Genomic DNA, 24,126 nt, shown 5'->3' on the forward strand with positions numbered 1-24,126 from the left:
TGTGGTCAGAAGGGGCCCAGCCAGGGCATTTGTCAGCAAGGTCTGGTTGGTGGACCTTGGTGGCAAAAGAGTGGTGGGGACAGCATGTTTTAGAGTTCCTGGCATGAGACAATCCACAGCATGGTCATGAAGTCAGAATCAGCCTAATGAGGTCCAGCGCAATGCACTGTCATCTGTTCCCTGACTGGCTCACTAATCCAGGAGTGATTTACAAGGGCGATATTCGTGTTCTACCATCTTTTCGTTGATTGGCAGGAGCTAGTATTCTTTACGAAACTTGTGTACTTTTACATAGGAAAGGATAGGTGAGTTCTGTAACAACCCTTCTTGCAAAGTTCTCGCTAACGTATTGAGTCTCTAACAGAATCCACCGCTGGGAACTTCACCAAAGATCCTGACCTTTACTCTCTGGTTTTAGATCTTCCTGGTTGGTAAATTTTCTTGACTCCTGGCTCCTTTCCTGAGGTTCGTCCACTTAGAGCAATGTAGGACTGCAAGCTCTTGCCACTTGAGAAGTAGTGGTTCAACTCTATGATGATGTTGGTCTTGCTTTCTAAGTGTGTGTGTGTGTATGTATGTGTGTATGAGACTGTTGTCTGCATCTTGCCACGTGGGTCAGATTGACTCCTTTCCTTGGAAAAGTTGTCCCTAACCACTTTCTCTGGGCTTTATTTTCACGTCTTGAACAGTGCTGTCCAACAGTAGAATTTCACACTCTATCTAATGAAATTTAAACTTTTTTTAAATACTCACATTTAAAAAAGTAAAAATAAACAAGTGAAACTAATTTTTAATGGGATATTTAAACCCATTATAACCAAGATATTACCATTTGTCCAGGCAATCTATATAAAAATTAATAGTGAGATAGTTCACATTTTTTTTTTATTGGGATCAACAAATCCATTTACATAGTCTCCGTTTGTAAGTTGAAACTTTTTACATATGCGGTTTCTGTGTCCCCCACTCAGAACCTGGGCTGACGTGTTAGAGATGAAATAAAGCAGAACAGGCATAAGTAACGATCACTGTCAATCCAGCTCAGCACGAACACTCACCACCGACAAAAAGGCTGTCCCTGAGCAGGGAGTAGAGGCCCCTCGGGGTGACAGGGTGGATCAGCTGGTTCCGCACCCAGGAATGCTGCTCTCTGTCACATGGGGTCTCTGTCACACTCTCCATCATGAGCCATGGGGTCAGGGTGGTAGGTGCAGACAGCTTCCATGCTGGAGGCTGCCCCTTCCTCCGCAGGCCCGGGGAGAGAGGAATGTGGGGACTCTAGAGAGATGTCCTGAATCCTCTGATAATGGGGGCCAGAGGGAGGGAGGAGCAAATTGGCAGTCAGTGGGAAGAGTGAAAACTGGGGTGGTCACCGAAAGTGTTCATGACTCTCAAATGCTCAGAAAAGGGACTTCCCTGAGGGAGATCAGTCTACAGCCCAAGACAAGGGGCCCAGGCTGCTCTTCTTGAACAAGGATCCAAGCAGGGGAGGAGGCAGGAGAAGGACGAGCAGGAGAGACAGCAGGTGGGGTGTGGCTGGCTGGGACTCATCCTGCCGGGAGCTGCTGGCACCAGGGTCTCATCAGGTGCTGCAGGACTCTCTCAGTGGAGTTCAATGTGGCTGAGCTCTTGCTCATGTCTGTCAAATACTGGATGTTGGAGATGGTGGAGTTGAGTGTGAGGGCGTTCAGGTCGTGCCCCTTGGCTGCAAGAAGAGAGGGAGAGAGATGGCCATCACTGAGAGCTGGGCTGAGACCAGATCAGAAGCCTGAACTCAGTATCATCTGTTGCCTTTGCTCCCAGTGGAACCACCACCCAATGCTGCGCTCATCCAAGTTGAAGCCAGCATATCTCTCAGCTCCTCCTCCCTCCCCTGCCGGTAACACCAACTGCACCTACAGATTGCTCCTCAATGCATTCCTTCTGTTCATTCACGTCCCAGGTAGGTCTTATCTTTTCTCACCGGAACCAACACCCTAACATGCTCACTGGATGCATTGTCTAAAGGATGTTCTCTGCCTTGAACATTAGAAGCATTTTTCTGAAATGAAGATCTCACTAGAACACTCCTGCTCTAGCATCACCCGTGGCTCCCTAAGGCCTTCAGGGTTAAGTTCAAACTTCTTGACCTGGCACTCAAAGCCCTTGCACATCTGGCTCCTGCTGACTCTTCAGCCTCATTGATGCATTCACTCTGAGTTAGGCTTTGTGCTTCAGGCAAACAAAATTCCTGTCACTTCTCCCATACACTATGCTGTTTTTGCCTACAGGGCCATTGCTCATGCAATTTCCTCTGCCAGGAACACGCTCCACACCTTATTTCCCTATATAACTCCTACTCCTTCTTAAAGACCCCAATTGGGCAAAACTCCCTCCAGAGAGCTCTTCCAACCCAAAGGATGCCAGGTGCTTCTCCTCAAAACATCCCACCTTGTATTAGAATTTTCTGTGACTTTCACAAGACCAGGGGCTCTCTGAGGGCTGCATCAGATTGAAATATTGCTATAATCCTTGTGATCAGCATGCTTGCCCTCAAAGCAGAATTGCACACCTCGGCTTCCCAGCTGCCCAGTAAGAATTGGTCAGTTGAGGTGTGGGGCTGGAGAGCTCCTCTGGGGAAGGAAGAGGGGCCCCCTAGGCCTGTGGTGGCTTCTGGTTGCTCAAGCAATGAGGAAGTAGGCAGGAACGTGCTGCCCGGCTCAGGAGCTGTGGAAAGGGCTGTCGTCTGGGAGACACAGAGACCCCACACAGTGGGTGAAGCCCCACAGGCTCATCTGCACTCCAACAGTGGCTGTCCCAGGACAACCATTCACAGGTGAGCCATAAATGTGAGTGACAGAAGGAGGGATTGTGTGAGTAGCGGGATGTTCGAGCCTGTGAGTGAGATGAACCCAAGAGAGACAGTGTGCTTGAAGAAGAGAGAGACGCAACAAAGAGACAGGTAGAGGCACAGATAGAGGGGATACCTGGATGGACAGAGGAAGAGCGGACAAATGGAGGGTCACAGGGAAAGCAGGAAGAACAAAGACAAGGAAGAGAAGTTGAGACATGGGAGGAAAGAGGATGGAAGGAGAGAAGAAGGACAAACCGGCGAACAGGCAGGAGGACAGTTGGACAGATTGATACCTGGACAGATGCTCGGGTGGATAGATGGAAGGAAGGAAGGAAAGAATGGAGGGAGCGAGGGAGGGAGGAATGAAGGATAGGAGGAAGAGAGGAAGGAAGGATTCTGAGAGGAGGGAGAACTGGGAAAGTCACCTGCCCACGTTCAGAGGGTGCTTTAAAGGGAGGGTAAGGCTGAGAATACAGGACCCCTAACTCCCAGGCTTGTGTCCACCTGTCCCAATGCTGCCTGTTATTACTCGTAGAGACGGGCATATGGATGTAAAGGAAACCTTGAGCCCTACCCTCACAACACACAAAACTCAATTCCTGGACACTTTGACCTAAAGGGGAAAGGTAAAATAATGAAACTTCTAGAAGACAACATAAGAAAACATCCTCGGGACCACAGGGTAGAAAAAACTTCTCAAAGAAGACACACACACACTCTCCATACAAGAAATATCGGTAAACTGGGATTCACTAAAATTTAGGCTTTCGGTTCATCATAAGACACATTACAAGAGGGAATTTGCAAGTCACAGGATGCGAAGAGATTGTCCCAGTTCCAATATTCAACAAAGGATTCACATGCAGAATACAGAAAATCTTCAGCATATTTATTAGATAAATTGCAGTGAAAGAGATACATATTAATGCTGGTTATTTTAATGAGCCACATTTATTTGACAAGGACAGTGAACAAAGCAATCTGAAAAGCAGGGGGTGAAAAACGAACAGTAGATAAACAGAATCCCAGGAGGGTTTGGAAAAAGCAAGAGAAGCCCCTTACATAACAGTTCATTGGCCTTAGAAAAGGAAAGTACTACTGGATTCTGTTAGGAAGTCAGAAAGATTGAAATATCTAGTGGCTTCAGCGGAAAAATAAGATAGGAAAAAATAACTATGATAGTTATTTGATTTTCCTCCAAATGACTTTATCCCTTAGAGAGCAAGGCACTTTCCTTTTCAATCATCAACACATCAAAGTTTAATTTCCCTCCATTTAGCCTTTTTCGTGGCCATAGGTTAGAAGCAGCAAAGGGGCTCAGCAGGCTGAACCAGTCTGCAGACATACTCTGTCCTGTTCCACACTGGCTCACACATGTGCAAAGTGGTCGCTTCTCACAAGGGAAAAGCCTGCAGGGCTGAGGGGCAGCCACCCCTTGGACCCTGTTTGTTAGTACCATTGGAAATTTCTCCTGAGTCCCTACTCAAAAAGGAAGTGGGTGGGGGGTAGAATAAGAAGGCCATATATTTGAAGGAAATAGGAGAAAATATTTCATTGTGAGAGTAATAAATGTTGCTTTTCAGAAGTCATGTGTATGTTGAAAGTCTATGTCTTAAGGTACCACAATGAAACAACGTACACCTCATCTTCTCCCTCTTTTATCTGAGCATTAGGTTAAAATCCATGAAATTCCTAAGCTTAAAAAAACACACAAAAATCACAAGGAAAGTTTTGGAGGTCATGGATGTGTTCAGCACTTGGTTGTGGGGATGATATGATGGGTGTATGCATATGTCCAAACTAATCAATACACATATAGAAAACGTGTGCATTTTTTGTCTATTACTCATACCTCAACAGAGCTAAAAATTCAAATAAATTCCTAAGTTTACTTTTTGAGGGTGCATAAAAGTCAAAATTTCTAATAAAATTCAGATTCTTAATTTCTGAACATAAATAGCATTCCTGCTTTGATGGGTGACCCCACGACTCTCAAAAAAATCAAGAGCAATTGCTACTGTCAATCTCAGTGGAAGTTATTTTCAACACCTCACCCCCTCGTTTACACCTCATTATTTAAAAACCAAGGAAATAGTCTTCAGCTTTTAAAATGAAGGAGTAAATGAGTCAGCTTGACATTATACTTTATTCAAGATTTAATGTTAAGTAAAGGAAATAACTGAGCATGAGCAGAATCCCTTCCATAACTCATCTTTTCTCCTATGCTGATAATAAAAATGACACTCTACTGAAACATAGTTTGCATGATATATTCTCAAGTAAATATACTTAACTGCTGGACATTTTATTTTGAGATTCTTATTCAATTTCTTCATATTTATCTATAAAACTTATTTGGCATCTTTCATCTTTTTACCATTTTCATCTTTTTAACTTTCGAAGGTTTAACTTTCCAAGAGACTATTTTTTAATGACGAGCTAACTGATGAATTTGTGCACCAACTGTTTTTTTGAGACTGAATATACAAATGGACAAAGGACAGATCATATATGACAGTATAACTCTGACCCCCCAACGTGGGAAGCAAACATCCCAAGAAGCCAAATCACAGCCCCTGCAGCATTCAGCACAGAACAGTCAGCACTTGGTCAGTAACTGCCAGTTTCCAAAACTCTCGTTCTGCTTTCAACACAGGACCGCCAGAGAAAGCCACATGTGCTCCCTAAACCATCACATAGGATGCCTGCCTTCTACTTAGTGAGCTCCAGCTTCCCCGTGTCAACAAATTCCAATCAGGCCACCCCTCCCCCACTCCCCTGACCTCTGCCACCCTCTCCCCTCCCTTTCCCTTCTGTCCTCTTCTTGTGCATGCGACAATCCTCTCCTGTCGCATTACAGTCTCTGCAATATTTTTAACGTGTGATAGACCAGCTCCTCCCTCAGAGTTCTTCCTGGTCCATATTTTCCTAGCTTAGCTTATGCGTTTATTTTTTCCATGTAGGATCATTTATCTAACTCAACAGAAAAGCTCGTTAAAATTTTTATTGGCATTGTATTCAATTTATAAAATAATGGGACTGACCATTTAATGAAACTTCCTAACTTAAAACATAGACTGACTTTCCATTTGCCAACTATTTTTAATTGAAATTTATAGTGTGATCATTGTAGATTCTACACTGCTGTAAGGAATAACTCCAAAAGTTCCAGTGTACACTTTACCGAGTTCCTTACAATGATAACATTCTGCAAAACTATAGGACGATACCACAGCCAGCTTGTTGGCATTGATGCAATCCACTATCTTATTCAGATTTCTCCAGTTTCACTTGTACTAATTTGTTCCTGTGTATTTAGTTCTGTACAATTTTATCAGATGTGCAAGTTTCTGTATCCATCACAGCTAAAATAATGACCAGTTTAATCACTACAAGGTATTCTTGCATTGCCTATTAAAAAATCAATGGATGTTATTTTTTAGAGCAGTTTTACGTTTACAGCAAAATTTAATGAAATACACAGTGTTCTCATATAGTCCCTGCCCCCACATATGCATAACCTTTCTGTTGTCAATACCCCTCATCAGAGTAGTATACTTTTCACAATTGATGAACATACATAGGCACATCATTATCACTCAAAGTCCATAATTTACATTAAGGTTCACTCTTGGTGTCAGAGATCACTAGGGTATAACTCTGTGGTCCATTTCTGGATTCTCTACTCTGTTCCATTGATTTATGTAGCTGTCCTACAATGAAAATGATGATGCTGTGATTACAGTATGTACAAGGCAATACTAAATATTGTTAAAGTGTTTACTGCCGCATTATTCTTCCTGTCATGATTGTTTTAGCTACTCTCAGCTATGTGCCTTTCTATATAAATTTTAGAAAAAGGTGTCTCTGTCTACAAACTGTGGTGGAATTTTTATTAGAATAATATTAGACCTATAGATCAATTTGGGGATAATTGAGACCTGTCCTCATTATTCTATCCAGTAACATGGTGAGGACTGCAGAATTCTCAGCACATAACAACTCCTTCCAAACCCCCACACCAGGAGGAGACTCAACCAAACTCTGGCGTGGCTTCTAGCTGCATAAGTCTGTGTAACCGGAATGACTCCAGCCCACCATTAAAATGCCTTCCTGAGAGCTCAAAGCTGACAGAAAAATTTGCTATTTATTTTAGTCAACACCCAATTATAGGCCTCTGATCCCCCTTCTTAGAGTATTTACTAAAGAGGGCTTACAACTGTAGATATGTATCTCTCACAATTCTCTAAAGGACCTAAGAGCCACTCCTTTGAAATACGATCATTAAGACAGATAGAGCCTCTTTCTCTCAACTTCTGAGTGAGGATAGAATCCTAACTTTGATAACTGCAAAGTAACGAACACAGTGGGTCTAATCACAGTTACACTGACCAACCTTTGTACTTTTTTACTTCTTTGACTCTACTGAGCCCCTGAACCCTGCTCCTTCATTCCGTCTTTAAAATTCTAGATTCACCTCCGTACAAATCTGAGCGCAGCTCAGCTTCTGTCAGCTGTTACTGAATAAAATCTGCTTTCACCACTTTAACTAATTTCTGCTGCATTTGTCTTTGACAATAGTAAGGCTCTCAATTTATTTGCATCTTCTTTAATCACTGTAATCGGTATTTTATAATTTTCAGCATCAGATCCTGTACACATGTTCCTGAATATATGCCTGAATATTTCATGTTCTTCGGAGTGGTTCTAAATAATACAGCATTTTCAAGTTTATCATCTGCAGGTTCATCATTAGTTGTAGAAATAAAATGGTCTTTTGTGTGTTGATCTTGTACTTTGTACTTGGTGAACTTTTTGTACTCATGTATTAGTTCTGATTTTTTTTTTTTTGTAGATTCCCAGAGTTTTTTTACACAGACAACAATGAAACTAGGAATGGTTACATTTTTTCCTTTCTAAACTCTATGGCTTTTATTTCCTTTACTTCTGTTATTGCCAGAAGCTTCAGTATTTTGTTGAATAAGAGTAGTGAAAGTGGTATTCCTTTCCGTGTTCCTTATTGTGGGGAGAATCATTTAGTCTTTCCCTGTTAAGCATGAAGTCAACTGTGCATTTTCTGTAGACGACCTTCAACAAGTGAAAGTAGTTTCCATCTATTTCAAACTTGCTAGAAAATTTTATGACAAACAGGAGTTGGATTGTATCAAATGTTTTCTCTACATCTCTTGCCTATTAACAAGTCTTGCCCTTAAACAAATAGACAGCCAGTTATTTCTCTGGCAAAAATTGGTTTATCTGGGATTAGCAAAGAATAGCCATTTGGAGTGTGCAACCATGGCAAGCCATGCAGGAGCACCCAGCAAGGAAGAGAGGAGAAGCTCTTTTATCTCAGAGTGGGGAAAACTGTGGGGGCTATTGGACACAGTCTTGAGGGCAGTGGCTTTTCATCGGCAGAGTTGTGACAGTCTCTCCTTGGGTTAGTTTCTGACTGGTCAGGAAGAGAAAGTCTTTATTCTTCCTGTTGCACTGCGCCTTTGACATAGGGCATGAGAACTCCCTCTATTAGCCTTCCAACACTATTTCAACTACGTTTCCGTTTATTAACTTTCACATGTCCCCATTTTGATTGCCATCTTTCTCTGAAAGCACTGTTGATCTGCAGTCAGATTTTTCCACTTTCAGTAGCCTCTCGTCCCTCGAGGCCAGGAAGGAGCTTCTCTGGGAGTCATGTCCCAGGTTGGAGGAAAAACACACAGATTGGAAACCTATTGTGGCCACATTTGAGGAACACGGAGGGAGAGGAGGGAGAACTCTCTGGCACTTTTTACCTGAAGTTTGCATGTTATCAAGATCATAGGCATTGGAGATGATCTGAAGTGTCATGTCATCCTCAAAGGTTTGGCAGACAAACTTCCAACAGACCTGGTCCAGACACCTTGGAAACCTTCGCATCAGATACTGTCTGCTTCCATTTGGAGAAATCTTTATTTTTAAGTCACCAAATGATGTGCAGTTCCCCCCAGAGTTTGTGCTTTCTTCAGGTGTGTCGCATGAATCCAAGTCTTGAGTTTTGTGGCAAAAAGCTTGGCTAGCAGCGCCCGATTGAGGAAAATACTATCATCTTGGTTGAGTTTTGTTAGTTTGAAATTTTTGGTAAGTTGTTCCTTGTTTTCAAGTTGTTAAATTTATGAGAATGGAACTGTTTATATTATTTTCAATGGCTGAAGAACCTGCAGTGATCTATCCCTCTCGTGTGTCTCAGGCCTTTGAGGGTGAAGAGGCTTCCCCAAAGCTTCTTGAGGCAGAACCCTGTTTGCTGTTGGCCCCTAACAGCTTGAGTGCATCTGGGTTGGGGAGGAGACAGAGACTTCCAAGAACAAGTTGTTTCTTCTTGAAGGAATGCTGAAGATGCCCAAAGTATGGTACTTTGACATACAAATTATTTGGAGCCAAAAGCAATCGAGAGCCAGCAGATGCAAGAAAAACTCTTGATCTCCACCTTGACTGCTTTAAATGAAGGATAGACTTCCTCTTTGGAAAGGAAATTTATGTTTCTAAAGGAAATTTCCATTAGTAAAAGCATCTGCACCAGAAAGAGAATGACTCTTAGAGAATTTTTTTTTTGAGGAAGATTAGCCCTGAGCTAACATTCCCCACCAACCCTCCTCTTTTTGCTTAAAAAGATAGGCCCTGAGCTAACATCCATGCTCATCCTCCCTACTTTATACGTGGGATGCCTGCCACAGCATGGCTCAATAAGTGTTGTGTAGGTCCGCACCTGGGATCTGAACTGGTGAACCCCAGGCCATCAAAGCAGAATGTGTGAATTTAACCCGTGTGCCACCAGGCCAGCCCCTACAGAATTTTTTTTTTTTTTTAGGAAGATTAGCCCTGAGCTAACTGCTGCCAATCCTCCTCTTTTTGCTGAGGAAGACTGGCCCTGAGCTAGCATCCACGCCCATCTTCCTCTGCTTTATGTGTGGGACACCTGCCACAGCCTGGCGTGCCAAGTAGTGCCATGTCTGCACCCGGGATCAGAACCGGCAAACCCCAGGCCACCGAAGCGGAACGTGCGCACTTAACCAGTGAACCATCAGGCCAACCCCTAGAGAATTTTTTTAACTGAGAGATTTATCTGCATAACAAGGCAAGCTTTATTTATTATACATTTTCTCCCTTCATCTTCCCATAATTTTCCTTCAGCCACTTCCTGCTGCTGCTCACCCAGATGGCTGCCTGCTTCCAAGCTCCCCCATGTGCACCCAGTGTGGACTGGACTTGCAACTGGCAGCTGGTGTGGAGCTGCCTGCTCGAGGGCTGCAGAGCACCATCCTAAGTCTCATCCCCAGCATGACCTACCTGGCCAGCAATACTCAGGATCTGCCACCACTGCACAGGATTGGGGCCGCGGCACTGATGGTTCAGATTGTGGGCAGTACCCAGCCCAATTCCCACTCACTTTTGTTGACCACACGCCTGTGCTGTTTGCAGATGGTACAGATTTAAAAGAGAAGTCATATCCTGCTGTTAAAGTGGAACTGTTGGACTGACTTGAGGGATTTTTCAACACCTGTAAAACTAAAGAGAAGCTGGGAGAATTATCAGAAGAGTTCTACAAAAATGAACTACTATCGATTGAAATGTTGAATATACATGTCCCTGCAGTTGCTAAATTGAGACGTCTTTTAGACAGTTCTCCTAGGGAAGATTTACTAGACATTCTGACATCACTTATCCAAACAAGCAACAGAAATGCTCCAAATTTTAGATACTGTGACTCTGGAGGAAACTGTCCAAGATGATGATACCACTGCTGGTGAAACAAATGCAAGAATTGAAATTGCTTTAAAAAAACAGAAAACTTGGGGCCGGCCTGGTTGCACAGTGGTTAGGTTTGCGTGTTCTCCTTCAGTGGCCTGGAGTTTGCCGGTTCAGATCCTGGGTGCAGACCTATGCACCATTCATCAAGCCATTTTGTGGCAGGAGTCCCACATATAATGTAGAGGAAGGTGGGCATGGATGTTAGCACAGGGCCAGTCTTCCTCAGCAAAAAGAGGAGGATTGGTGGTAGATGTTAGTCAGGGCTAATCTTCCTCAAAAAAAAAATTATAACAATAAAACAGAAAAAGTGAGAAAGATGATAATAAATGCATTATATGAATATGCCTCAATAGGATTTCACACATCCTAGGTACTTTATTTTCTGGCACATTGTTATGGGATATCATGCAGGTGATTTCGACATATCCTGTGTGTTTTCCATGCGTGTCCGACACCTGATTCTGGCGTGTCCGGCAGGTAGTTTCAGTGAATCAGGCACCTGGTTCCGGCGTATCCAACAGGTGGTCCCGGCATGTCTGGTAGGCGATTCCAGCACATGTGACATGTGGTTCCGGCGTATCCGGCAGGGGATTTCGACGTGTCCGGCAGGTGGTTCCAGCATGTCCAGCACCTGGTTCTGGCATGTTTTGCAGGTGGTTCCGTCATGTCGGCACCTGGTTTTGGCATGTGCGACACCTGCGTCTGGTGTATCCGGCAAGTGGTTCTCACAAGACTGACAGGTGGTTCAGCTGTGTCAAGCAGGTGGTTCTGGCATTTCAGGCACCTGGTTCTGGCCTCTGCTGTACCTGTTTCTGGTGTATCCATCACATGGTTCCAGCGTGGCTGGCACATGGTTCTGGCATATTCGGCAGGTGGCTTCAGCGTACTGGGTGCCTGGTTCCGGCGTATCTGACAGTGGGTTCCATGGTTTCTGGCAGGTGGTTCCTGCGTGTCTGGCATGTGGTTCCGGTACGCTCTGAATGTGGTTCCAGCATGTCCGTCTGGCGGCTACCATGTGTCCAGGACCTGATTCCATCGTGTGCGGTTGGTACTTTCAGAGTGTCCAGGTGTTGGTTCCAGCATGTCTGGCCGTTGGTTCCCGCATGTCCAGGGGTGATTCCGGTGTGTCCGGCAGGTTGTTCCCGCCTTTTCCAGAAATTGCTTCTGGTGTACCCAGGACCTGGTTCTGGTGTATCCGGCAGGAGATTTTGGCGTGTCCAGCAGGTTGTTCCAATGTGTTACGCTGATGGTTCCGGCCTCCGTGGCAGGTGTTTGTGGCATGTCTGGCACCTGATTCTGGCGTATATGGCAGGTGGTTTCAGAGTACCTGGTACCTGGGTGCGGCACATCCAACAGGTGGTTCCGAAGTGTCTGGCAGGTGGTTCCGAAGTGTCTAGCATGTGGTTCTAGTACGTTCGGAAGATGGCTCAGGCGTGACCGTTGGGTGCTTCAGGCATGTGCGGGAGTTGGTTCTGGCGTGTCAGAGTCATGGTCCCAGCATGTCCGTCATTTGGTTCCAGGTGGTTCTGGCTTGTCTGGTGGGTGCTTCCAGTGTGTCTGGCGGGTCGTTCTGGCATGTCTGTGTGGTGGTTCCAGAGTGTGTGGCGGGTGGTTACGGCATGTCTACCAGGTTTTTCCAGCATCCAAGGTGCCTGGTTCCAGCGTATCAGGCAGGTGATTTTGGCGTGTCCAGCAGGTGGTTCAGGTCTGTCCGGGAGATGGTTCTGGCGTGTCCAACATGTGGTTCTGGCATATCTGAAAGGTGGCTCCGGTGTGTCCGGCAGGTGGTCCCATTCTCTCTGGCACATGGTTACGGGGTATCATGCAGGTGATTTCAACGTGCCCTGTCGGTTGTCGAGGCCTGTCTGACACCTGGTTCTTGTGTGCCCGGCAGGTAGTTTCAGTGAATCAGGCACCTGGTTCTGGCATATCCAACAGGTGGTCCCGGCATGTCTGGTACGTGATTCCCGCCTGTGCAGCACATGGTTCCGGCGTATCTGGCAGGTGATTTCGACGTGAGCGGCAGGTGGTTCCAGCATGTCAGGCACCTGGTTCTGGCATGTTTTGCAGGTGACTCACTCGTGTCTGGGACTTGGTTCTGGCATTTCTTTAAGGTGGTTCATTCATGTCCAGCACCTGGTTTTGGCGTGTACAACACCTGTTTCTGGAGTTCTTGGCAGGTGGTTCTCACAAGACTGGCAGGTGCTTCAGGCGTGTCCAGCAGGTGGTTCTGGCATGTCGGGCACCTGATTCTGGTGTGCCCAGCATGTGGTTCCAGACTGTCTGTCAAGTGTTTCAAGCTGGTCTAGCAGGTGTTTCAGGTGTGTCCAGCAGCTGTTTCAGGCGTGTCCGGCACCTGGTTCTGGCCTGTGCTGGACCTGTTTCTGGTGTATCCGTCACATGGTTCCAGCGTGTCTGGCACATGGTTCTGGCATATTCGGTAGGTGGCTTCAGCATACTGGGAGCCTGGTTCCGGTGTATCTCACAGTTGGTTCCATGGTGTCTGGCAGGTGGTTCCTGTGTGTCTGGCATATGGTTCTGGTACATTCGAAAGGTGGTTCCGGCATGTTCAGCAGGTTGCAACAGTGTGTCTGGGACCTGATTCCATCCTGTCCGGTTGATGCTTTCAGAGTGTCCTGGCTTTGGTTCCGGCCTGTCTTGCAATTAGTTCCCACATGTCCGGTGGGTGATTCTGGCGTGTCTGGCAGATTTTCCAGCCTTTTCCAGAAATTGGTACTGGCGTATCCAGGACCTGGTTCCGGTGTATCTGGCAGGTGATTTTGGCGTATCCAGCCGGTTGTTCTGGCGTGTTAGGATGGTGGTTCCAGCTTGTGTGGCAGGTGTTTGTGGCGTGTCTGGCACCTGGTTCTGGCATATTTGGGAGGTGGTTTCAGTGTATCTGGTACTTGGTTCTGGGATATCCAACAGGTGGTTCCGAAGTGTGTGGCATGTGGTTCTGGTAGGTTCAGAAGATGGTTCCGGCCTGTCCGTTAGGTGCTTCCAGCATGTCTGGAAGTTGGTTCTGGTGTGTCAGACTCATGTTTCCAGTGTGTCCAGTGGGTGGTTCCAGGTGGATCTGGTGTGTCCGGTGGGTGCTTCCGGTGAGTCTGCTGGGTCATTATGGGATGTCTGTGTGGTGGTTCCAGAGTGTTCGGCGGGTGCTTTCGGCATGCCTGTCGGGTTTTTCCAGCCTCTAAGGTGCCTGGTTCAAGCATATCCAGCAGGTGAGTTCTTTCTCAGCTTCCTAAAGAGCTGGAAGCAAGACAGTTTGTGGCTTGTCTCCGCTTGAGGGATGGAGGCAGTGCTTTGTGCCATCCACCTCTCGAGCAATATAGGGCATGGTTGAGAGCAAATGGGCCTTTCTGACATAGGGGCTTTCTGACACTCTCTCCATGAATGCACAAGGACAGTTGGTTAAAAGCCTCTTGTCTCTATCCTCCTAAGCTTGTGGAATCACAATCATTCGGGCCTTGGCCCCCTTGCTTAAGGGGAAGATGTAGCCATTACCCCTGAGCCGGGTTGGCAAGAGGGAAATGTGGCAGAAGCAGAAGTTCTAAAGCAGCGAGTTAAGGGCTGGGAGGAAATGGCGTTCAGCTGCCTGTGTATGAGAGGTTCCCAATGTGCTATAAGAGCACTGTGGAAGGCGACTTCTTTCTCAGCTTCCTAAAGAGCTGGAAGCAAGATGGTTTGTGTCTTGTCTCCCCTTGAGGGATGGAGGCAGTGCTTTGTGCCTTCCACCTCTAGAGCAATGTAGGGCACGGCTGAGAGCAAAGGGGCCTTTCTTCCATAGGTGCTTTCTGACACTCTCTCCTCCAGTGCACAAAAGCGGTTGGTTAAAAGCCTATTGTCTCTCTCCTCCTAAGCATGTGGATGCACAATCATTCGGGCCTCAGCCTCCTTGCTTAAGGAGAAGATGTAGGCATTTTGTCTGAGCCGGGTTGGCAAGATGGAAATGCCCCAAAAGCAGAAGTTCTAAAGCAATGAGTTAAGGGCTCCAAATAAACAGCATTTCAGGTGCCTTTGTATGAGATGTTCAAGGTACACTATAAGAACAGTGTGGCAAGTGAGTTCTTTCTCAGCTTCCTAAAGAGCTGGAAGCAAGATGGATTATTGCTCATCTCCCCTTGAGGGTTGGAGGCAGTGTTTTGTGCCTTGCAATTTTAGGGCAATGTAGGACTCTGCTGAGCAAACTTGGCCTTTCTTCCATAGCTGCTTTGTGAACACTCTCTCCACCCATGCACAAGGGCGGCATGAGAGGTTGCCAGTATGCTGTAAGAGCACTGTGGAAAGCGAGTTTTTCTTAACTTCCAAAGAGTGGTTGGTTAAAATCCTATTGTCTCTCTCCTCCTAAGCATGTGGAAGGACAATCATTCGTGCCTCAGCCGAATGATTCGGGCGGGACTTGTGTGACCCACCTGCCTTAAATGCTGGAACCAACTGTTGGACACTTCAGAAGCATCATCTGGAAACGGTGGAACCACCCATCGCAGATGTGAGAATCAGGTCCAAAACGTGCCAGAAGCACCTGCAGGACACACCAGAACCATCTGACTCAAACGCCAAAATCACCTGCCGGATACACAAGAACCACTTGATGGACACTCCAGAATCACATGACGGGCATGAAAGAACCATCTCTCAGAGTGCCAGAACCATGTGCTGGAAATGCCGGAACCACATCACTGACAGACATGAACCACCTGCTGGACACGCCTGAACCACCTGCTTCACTCGCTGGAACCACCTTCTGGACAAGCCAAAATCACCTGCCGGATACACTGGAACCAGGCCCCTTAGAAGCCGGAAAAAGCCAACAGACATGCCAGAAGCACCTGCCGCACACTCTGGAACCACCATACAGACATGCCTGAATGACCCGCCATACACACCAGAAGCACCCACCAGACACGCCAGAACCACCTGGAACCACCCACCGGACACACTGGAACCATGACACTGACACGCCAGAACCACCTTGCAGACATGTCAGAAGCACCCAAAGGACATGCTGGAACCATCTTCCGAACGTACCAGAACCACATGCCAGACACACAGGAACCACCTGTCACACACTTCGCAACCACCTGTTGGATATGCCGAGACCATGTGCCAGATACACTGAAACCACCTCCCGAATACGCCAGAACCAGGTGCTGGCCATGCCACAAACACCTGCCAGACAAGCCGGAACCACCAGCCTAACACGCCAGCACAACCTGCCGGACATGCCAAAATCACCTGCTGGATAAACCGGAACCAGGTCCTGGATACGCCAGAACCAATTTCCAGAAAAGGCCAGAGCAACCTGCCAGACAGCCTGGAATCCCCCGCCAGGCATGCGGGAACCAACTGTCAAACACGCCGGAACCAACACCTGGACACAGTGAACGCACCAACCACACACAAAGGAATCAGGTTCCGGACACATGGTAGCCACCAGTCGGACACGCCGGAACCACCTTCAGAACATACTGGAACCATATGCCAGACACACAGGAACTACCTGCCAGACACCACGGAACCAACGGTCAGATACGATGGAACCAGGCGCCCAGTACGCTGAAGCCACCTGCTGAACACGCCCAAACACTGTGCTGGACATGCCAGATCCATATGATGGATACACCAGAAACAGGTCCAGCACAGGCCAGAACCAGGTTCCAGAAACAGCTGAAACAGTGGCTGGACACACCTGAACCACCTGTTAGACCAGCCTGAACCACTAGATGGAGAATCCTGAACCACATGCCAGGCACACTGTAACCAGGTGCCCGACACGCGAGAACCACCTTCTGGACACGTCTGAACCACCTACAAGTCTTGTGAGAAACACCTGCCGGATACACCAGATACAGGTGTCGCACACACCGAAACCAGGTGATGGACATGACTGACCACCTGCAAGACATGCCAGAACCAGACATGCCAGATGGGGAAGAGGTGATTTTGGGGGAGAGGAGCTTTGTAGATTTCTCACTTGGGCACTTACCTGTTTTGTTCTCCATCCAGGGTTTTTCCTGGGAGCAAGTTCTTGAGAAATCGATAATGAAAAGTATGAGCTATCTACATAGGGAGAACTCAGACTTCGTTCAGCAATTTCCTGGGCGTCTGGAGACTCGATAGAATACTTTTTTCTTTTTCCATTGCCAACACCCATGCCCATTCAGGCCTATGTGAGTTTTTACAATGCTCCTCCGACTGGTCTCCAGGCCTCCAGCGTGCCTCATTTCTCTTCATCGTAGAGGACAATAGCAGATCAATGTTTCTGAGGCATGGCTCCACCAGTGCCCTCTCTGATGCGGAAACCTTCCTCTCACTGCCTACCTGATAGACTCCAACTCTCTGCCTTAGCACTCAAGGGCCCCTCCGCCTTTCATGTATCCCACAGTCCTGCCAAACCGAACAGTACCCACTACCCAAAAACACACATTGCATTCTTCTCTTTCACCTCTGCCTGATCAGATGATGGACTTGAAACAAAGCCATCATTTGCTAGTTAAGTGACTTTTGCACAGGTCATTTCACCTCCCTGACCCTCAGTTTCTGCATATATAAGTGATGAATAGTAAGAGTCACCTCATATTGTTCTTATAAAGAATTAAAATTGACTTAGAGAGCATATGCAAAAACAGCTGGCTCCCTGCCTGACATGCTGCAGTCACCAATAATTATTCGGATCTAAATATTGGCTCATGCCATGCCCTGCTTCTTTTCCTATTAAAACCTTATCCTTCAAAAATCGGTATGTACCCTTTCTTGAAGACCAGCCCAAGGTGTAAACTGAAGTTCATTTTCCTAAGCTGCTCAGTAACATTTATAACGCAAAGTCTAATGCGTTAGACCGTTGTTTTTTTTTTTAAGCAAAAGAAGCTAACTCTGGCTAACTTCAGTTTTCTTATTAAAGAAATTGACTAGAAGGATTTACGGTAACTCACATAACTGAAGGGAATTTTTGAAAAAATCAACAAACAAAAAGCAAAAATAAGCTTTGGAAGACACAATAGAGCACAGTGTATAGTTATTATTACTGCCGTTCACCAAATATTGTCGGCTCTTCTCTGGCACACAGAAGGGATGTATCTTCTTGGCCCCTTAAAGTCAAATGTGACTTTGTGAGCCTTTGGCAAATGAAACTTGAGCAAAAATGAGGCTGTCTCTTCCAGACAAACCTTTGGCAAACAGTAGGAGTGTGTTTTTCCTGCCTGGCAGTTGTGCAAGAAGTTGGATCGAGCATCTTTTAGCTGCCATCTACTCAATCCTCCAGACTGAGCAAGGATAATACAGAGCCAGCTCCTGATGACATGGAGCATGTTCGAGAAATAAACCTTGGTTATTTTTAGATGAGACTTAGGAGTTTGTTGTGAATACAGCACAACATGGACTATCTGACTGATGAAAACATATGTAGGGGAGGAAGACATTTCCTCTTCCCAAATGTGGGTTCGTCTGGCTGGAGAACGAATTAAATTCACATGAGACAGAAAAGCAAGAGAAAATTGGACAAAGCTTTATGAGGAACCGTGGCCCGGTGCCTTTCTTCCCGAAGGAAGAAAGGGCACCAAAGAAGTGGGGTGCACATAGTGGTTATATACCGCCAAATGGGGTGTTTCACATGTGATTGAAATGTCCCTCCCACAATAGTCACAAGATTGCCCTGTCGGCACTTGATGGACACAGCAGGTAGTGGGTCTGCTATCTCAGTGGGCATAGCAGGACTCAAGTCGATTGTCTGGAGCTGGGCGGTCACAGGTGAGCTCAGCAATCAGTTCCTAGCCTAAGGAAAGATGCTTAATCCTTAAGAAATGCCAACATTGGGAGGGGGAGGAAAGTCAGTTACAGGAGGTTACCAGACTAGCACAATAAAATGCAGATTTAAGTCCTTGCCTTTGGTATTGATTAAGAGTTTTTAGAGAGAAGGTCATCTCCTTTCTTCTTCCTGGTACAGAGAGGGAGGCAACTTTTACAGATAGAGATTTACCTTACAAATGTAAATGTGCCCTAACAAAGGGCAAGTTCCATTCCTCCTTCCCTGTCCCAGTTTCTCAAAAGCAATCAGCCTCAAATAATCCTGATGCCAAAGAGACATATCTTGGGGTGGCCATTTCCAGGTCCCCACACATACATATTACCAATTTCCTGTGCTGTTGACCAAAATGACTTCAGTGAGCCAATATTAGAATTCCTTTTCACAAAGGTGGATAAGTGACAGATTAGAAGTCTACACTGTCCCAGGAGTGTAGACAGATACCATGCTTATATATAGCAAAAATATTTCCTCATTTTGTCCTTTACCTGTCAATAAAAAAGCATATCTATAGAAATCTGGAGGTAAAGCTCCAGACAAAACCAACATGGTGACAAGGAGGAACATTTCATACTTGTAAAAGGAGCGACAGATGAGAAAATAATAATAATGGCTGGGAACTTATAGAACCTTGCATTGAAAGGGATCTCATATGGAACTCAGGAAATATTTATAGCTGAAAGCACTACATGACAAAATCTGGTGGATGGAATTAAACAATACTTAGAAGAAAGATACCTTCAACATATGTATCTAAAAAGAAAAATTAGAAACCAATGAGCTACTTGTTCAAGAAGCTAGACAAAGAGCAAGACAGTAAAGTCAGGAAGAAAGGAAATGAGAAAGAGAAATGCCAAACCTTTGTTTCTATTTATTTGCTCTTTATTTATTGCTATGGACTGAATTCTCTCTCCCCACCATTCATATATGGAAGCCCTGACCCCCCCTTGTGACCATGTCCAGACACAAGGTCTTTAGGAAGTAATTATGGTGAAAATGAAGTCATAATGGTGGAACCTAAATCAGATAGGACTGCGGCCTCATCAGAAGTGGAAGAGATCTCTCTTTCTGTTTCTTCACACGCATACACACACCCCACCATCTGAGGACTCAGTGAGAAGGGGACCTTATGCAAGCTGAGGAGAGAGCCCTCGCCAGAACCTGACCATGCTGGCATCCTGCTCTCAGGCTTCCAGCCCCCAGAATGGTGAGAAAATAAATTTCTGTTGTTTAAGTCACCCACGCTATGGCATTTTGTTATGGGAACCCAAGCTAAGATGCTTATCTTTCACAGTTTGTTCCTAGGTTCTGGTACCAATTCCAATGTGTGTGGGGTTGTGGGTCGGGGGAGTCCCCCCCACCAACAAGCAATTCTTGGGACACCAGCTGGGTGTCCTACAACTCAACTCGATTCTGACACTATGTACCCAGAGACAGCATCACACCCCACAGGTTAAGGGTTCAGCCCCACAAGACTGCCCCCACTGCAGGTGCCAACAGCAAGTCTAGGTTGTCGCCTATGCTTCTGAGCAACTGGCTGTCAGTAGGAGGTTCCCAAGACTCTCTACTCCGGTTCGACGAATTTGCTAGGGTGGCTCACAGAACTCAGAGAAGAAACCTCTTACTTACTAGATTACCTGTTTATTAGAAAAGGATATGACTCGGGAATAGCTCGATGGAACAGACGCATAGGGCAAGACATGGGGAAAGGGCACTGAGCTTCCACGCCCTCTCCAGGTAACCACTCTCCCAGAACCTGCACGTGGTCACCAACCTGGATGCTCTTGGAAATCTGTCCTTTTGGGTTTTTATGCATAAGCCGTTTATTTATTCTCTTACCCTCGGCTGCTGTTTTTCCTTCCCCATTTATAGCCCAAAGCCAATCAAAGAAGGACATGTGCAGTGTGATGCTGTTCCTGCACATTTTTTAAGTGCATAACAATGTAAGAATTTGTTAACGGAGACATACACATGTATGTCTTGACTCTGCATAAAAATGTAATCTTTTGTTAATGGAGCCATGCACATGGATATTCTTGGAATCATAAAGAATGTAATTAATTTTAGGATATTGATACCTATGATGAGGGAGGGAGGAGAACGGGATGGAAATGTGAATTTTAGGTGTGACGGCAACATTTTGCTTCTTAAAAACAGAGATATCGTTGTGGGCTGAATCATGTCCCTGAAAATTCATATGTTGAAGTCCTAACTCCAGGACCTCAAAATAGGGCTGTATTTGGAGAGAGGGCCTCTAAAGAGGTAATTAAGGTAAAGTGAGGTCACATGGGTAGGCTCCAATCCAATGTGACTGATAGTCACGTAAGAAGAGAAGATTAGAACTCAGACACACACAGAGGGAAGACCGTCTGAGGACACAGGGAGAAGCGGCCGGGGAGAGAGGCCTCAGAAGAGACTATACCGGCCAACGCCTTGATCTTGAACTTCAGCCTCCAGAACCGTGAGAAAATAAATTTCTATTGTTTAAGCCACCCTACGTGTGGTATTTTGTCATGGCAGCCCCAGCAAATGAATGCAACATCGGAAGCAAATAGGGCAGAATTTAACGTCTGTTCTTTCTGGGTATTGGGGCCGGAGATAGAGGTCATACTATGTACTCTTCTGCATATTTGAAATATTTCCATAATAGTTAAGAAAATAACAAGCAGATCCCGAAAAAGAATAACCAGAGAGTAGAAATTTATGTGTGATTACCTTACAGGCCAAGGTGGGTTTCGTGTTGGGCAGGTGGTTCTCTTCCACAGGGTGTGTCAGTCACCCATGAATTCCCGTCTCTTGGCTCTGCCATTCCTGATGCCTGTATCATTGTCTGCAACCAATCTGCACAAGGAGAAAGAAGGAACACGGAGAAGACACACCTGCTTTCAAAAGTTCCAACCTGGAAATGACACACACCACTTCCACTCCCATTGCATTGGCTGAAACATAGTCACACGCCACACCTCACTGCAAGTTGCTGGGTGACTGCCTTCCTGGGCACCCAGGACAAGGATGTGGACAAACAGCCAGTAGTCCCACCCACAATGTCATCAGGTTGACCCTGGTCTTCATGCTGCTGCTCAGTCTACAGCGTGTCTGCCAGGTCTATGGTTAGGGTTTAGATATTTTACAAAGTCGCGGGGTTGGGGGTCATGGTTTGGGACTTCAAAGAGGAGGAAGCCGATTCACAAGGAGACAGGAAACCAAATGTTTGCTGGGCCATCTCTAAACAAATGAGAGAGAACTTGTGTAAAATGGGCCCGGCTAGGTACCTTCTTCTCTACCACATCTAGAGTTCCCTACGTTGACAGCTCCTTCCTGGAACAGGCCTTCTGTCTTAAATTCTTTTAGGCAGTTAGGGGCGAGGCCAAAGTTTCTTTTATATATAAATTTTATGTGTATATATGTAATTTATAGAACTAAATAAATGAATTTAAATATAGATACAATGGATTATATATTCTATTATATATCAATGTTAATATATATTATATATATATAGATAATCTCCTTGGTTCTCCAGAGAACCCTGACAAATACAGGAGGAGTTAATATTCTTTTCTCGATGGCATTTACATTTAATCATTTGAAATTCTTAGTTATGACATTGTTATGGCTTGCAAGGAAGTGTCCTTTTCAGTGTTTCATTTAGAGGCCTCAAGATACCAATTTTAAAAAGTTTCCCATTTTATTTGTTTGGTTTGATAGGCTTTTTCCAATTGAGTGCACAGATAAACCAATTTAGGTATTTCAAAGGAGCCCCATTTAGGCCAGCGAAGCTTTAAATCACCCTGGGTAATCTGAGCCCAGTGGGACAGAAATCTACATGTAGAAGGTCTGTATTCTTTAAAGACAAAACCAGCAGGAGTCCCAGAGTGGGGCTGTTCTTCGGTGGTCCTCTTAGAAAATGGACTTCTCATTTGTATGAACTTACCAAAGGATCAAAGGCCCAGAAAAGGAGTGAAAGAAACAGAAGTTTCTAACAAAGCTGACAATGGAAGGATGGCCAGAACCAGTATCAAAGGACGCCTACATAAAGAGTCTGGACCTCTACCAAAAATGGGTGGTCCAGGCCCAGGAGGACTTACCACCAGGAACCAGAGCCACCAGGAGGAGACGACAGAGCACAAAAGATTCTTTGCAGGCACCTTGCTTGTGTCTGTGAAGTGGCACCAGAATTGAAGGTCAGTAGCTAGGGATCCCACTTCTGTCACCACGTAAAGTCAGCAAATAAGAGGCATAAACTGCAAAAGAACCAAAAAGTTTATTTGGGGTCTCAAAAATTGCAATTCAGGAGATGTAGATTCGAGTAGAAGCTCAAATGTGCTCCTAGGAAGACAAAGGAGGCAGGGGTATATAAAAGGAAAGGACACAGGCTTACAAAGCTCTACAGTGAACAGTTAATGACTGGTTCTGGCATGGGGTGAGCTGACTTGCCAGAACATAGTTGGTCCTAGGCAGACTGCCCCTTCTTGGAATGAGGAAATACTTCAAGATGTGACCTCTGCTGTCAGATAAAGCTCAAAAGTTCAGTTAACGTCTGGTGGTGGATGTGGTGTACAAGCATAAGCCCCACTTCCTTAATGGCCTCCCAGCTCCATTTTAGAAGCCTTGAAAATGGTACTCCATTTTGTCATTGTCATCCACCACAGTCACGCACCATGTAACAATATTAACGATGTTTCGGTCACTAATGGACCACATACATGAGAGTGGTCCCATACGGGTAGCACCACATAGCCTGGGTGTGTAGTAGGCTCTACCACTTAGGTTTGTGTAAGTACACTGTGTGATGTTCACACAACAGTGAAAGTGCCTAATGATGCATTTCTCAAAACATGTCCCTTTCATTAAGTGAGGTATGCCCGTACTGATTTTAGTCTTGTGAATGTTGAATAATGAATTATTCATTTCAATTATTTGAGCCAGCCCCACTGGCTGAAGACGGTAAAGGCTGACTGAAGCAAAAAACTAAAATTTGTTATTCAACATTCACAAAACCAAATGAGTAAAGAACTTTAAGTTCTATATCAGGGTTCATGTAAGGCAAAAACATTCTAAAGGAAAGATCGATTTGAGGACATATATGATTCTGAGTGTAAATGTCTGGGTACTAGCAAAAATTCCAGGGAGCATTTCAGACTTTCGAGGCAGTGGAATTGGTGAAACCAAAGTCAAGCTCTCCAAACAGTCAAGGGGGCCCAGGTAATATCTGGAGTACAGGTGGAACAGGCAGAAAATTCCATTAATGTAATTGTATGATATGATGAACGGACAGAGTTGGAAAATAGGATGGCAGGGTAGGGCAGAGGGACCTGGAGGGCCCAGGATGGATGGAGAGATCAGCTGGGCTGGTGGGGGGAAGGGGCCATGGGCACACCCTCTTCATGTCCCCTCCCCCACCCTCTGAAACCCTTTGTGACTCTTCAGTGCTCTGTGATGCAGGCCTGGGATTATAGGCAAGTGTGGACACTCTCAGAGCTCAGTTGCCTCAGGCAGTCTTGCGATTCAGAAAATGGAGTTCAGTCAATGGAATGTTCTCTCATTTCTGAATAGCCATATTGAGTTGTTGTTGAGCATCTGCTCAACATTCTTAGATAGTGACCACAACCTCACCATCGTGTGTGGGTTGTGGTTGCTTCTTCTGTTCCTGTGCTTCCTGGTGGGGATTCCATCTTTACCAACCTTCTGGAAAACCAAAATCTAC

General features: G+C 45.6%; 1 long non-coding RNA gene across 2 annotated transcripts; it reads right to left on the minus strand.

The window, feature by feature from the left end:
* Window positions 1-1,686: 1,686 nt before the first annotated feature.
* LOC139042846 (uncharacterized) lies at window positions 1,687-22,660 on the minus strand. 2 transcript variants are annotated; one of them, XR_011499990.1, is made up of 3 exons: window positions 22,508-22,660; window positions 21,135-21,260; window positions 1,687-1,705 (listed from the first exon to the last, which is right to left on the minus strand). It is a non-coding gene; the product is annotated as an uncharacterized lncRNA (long non-coding RNA). The 2 variants fall into 2 exon arrangements; XR_011499989.1 differs by lacking the exon at window positions 1,687-1,705 and adding an exon at window positions 14,264-15,140.
* Window positions 22,661-24,126: the final 1,466 nt, after the last annotated feature.

This window comes from Equus asinus, unplaced genomic scaffold (genome assembly GCF_041296235.1).
Source record: "Equus asinus isolate D_3611 breed Donkey unplaced genomic scaffold, EquAss-T2T_v2 contig_1, whole genome shotgun sequence".
Taxonomy (NCBI): Eukaryota; Metazoa; Chordata; class Mammalia; order Perissodactyla; family Equidae; genus Equus; species Equus asinus.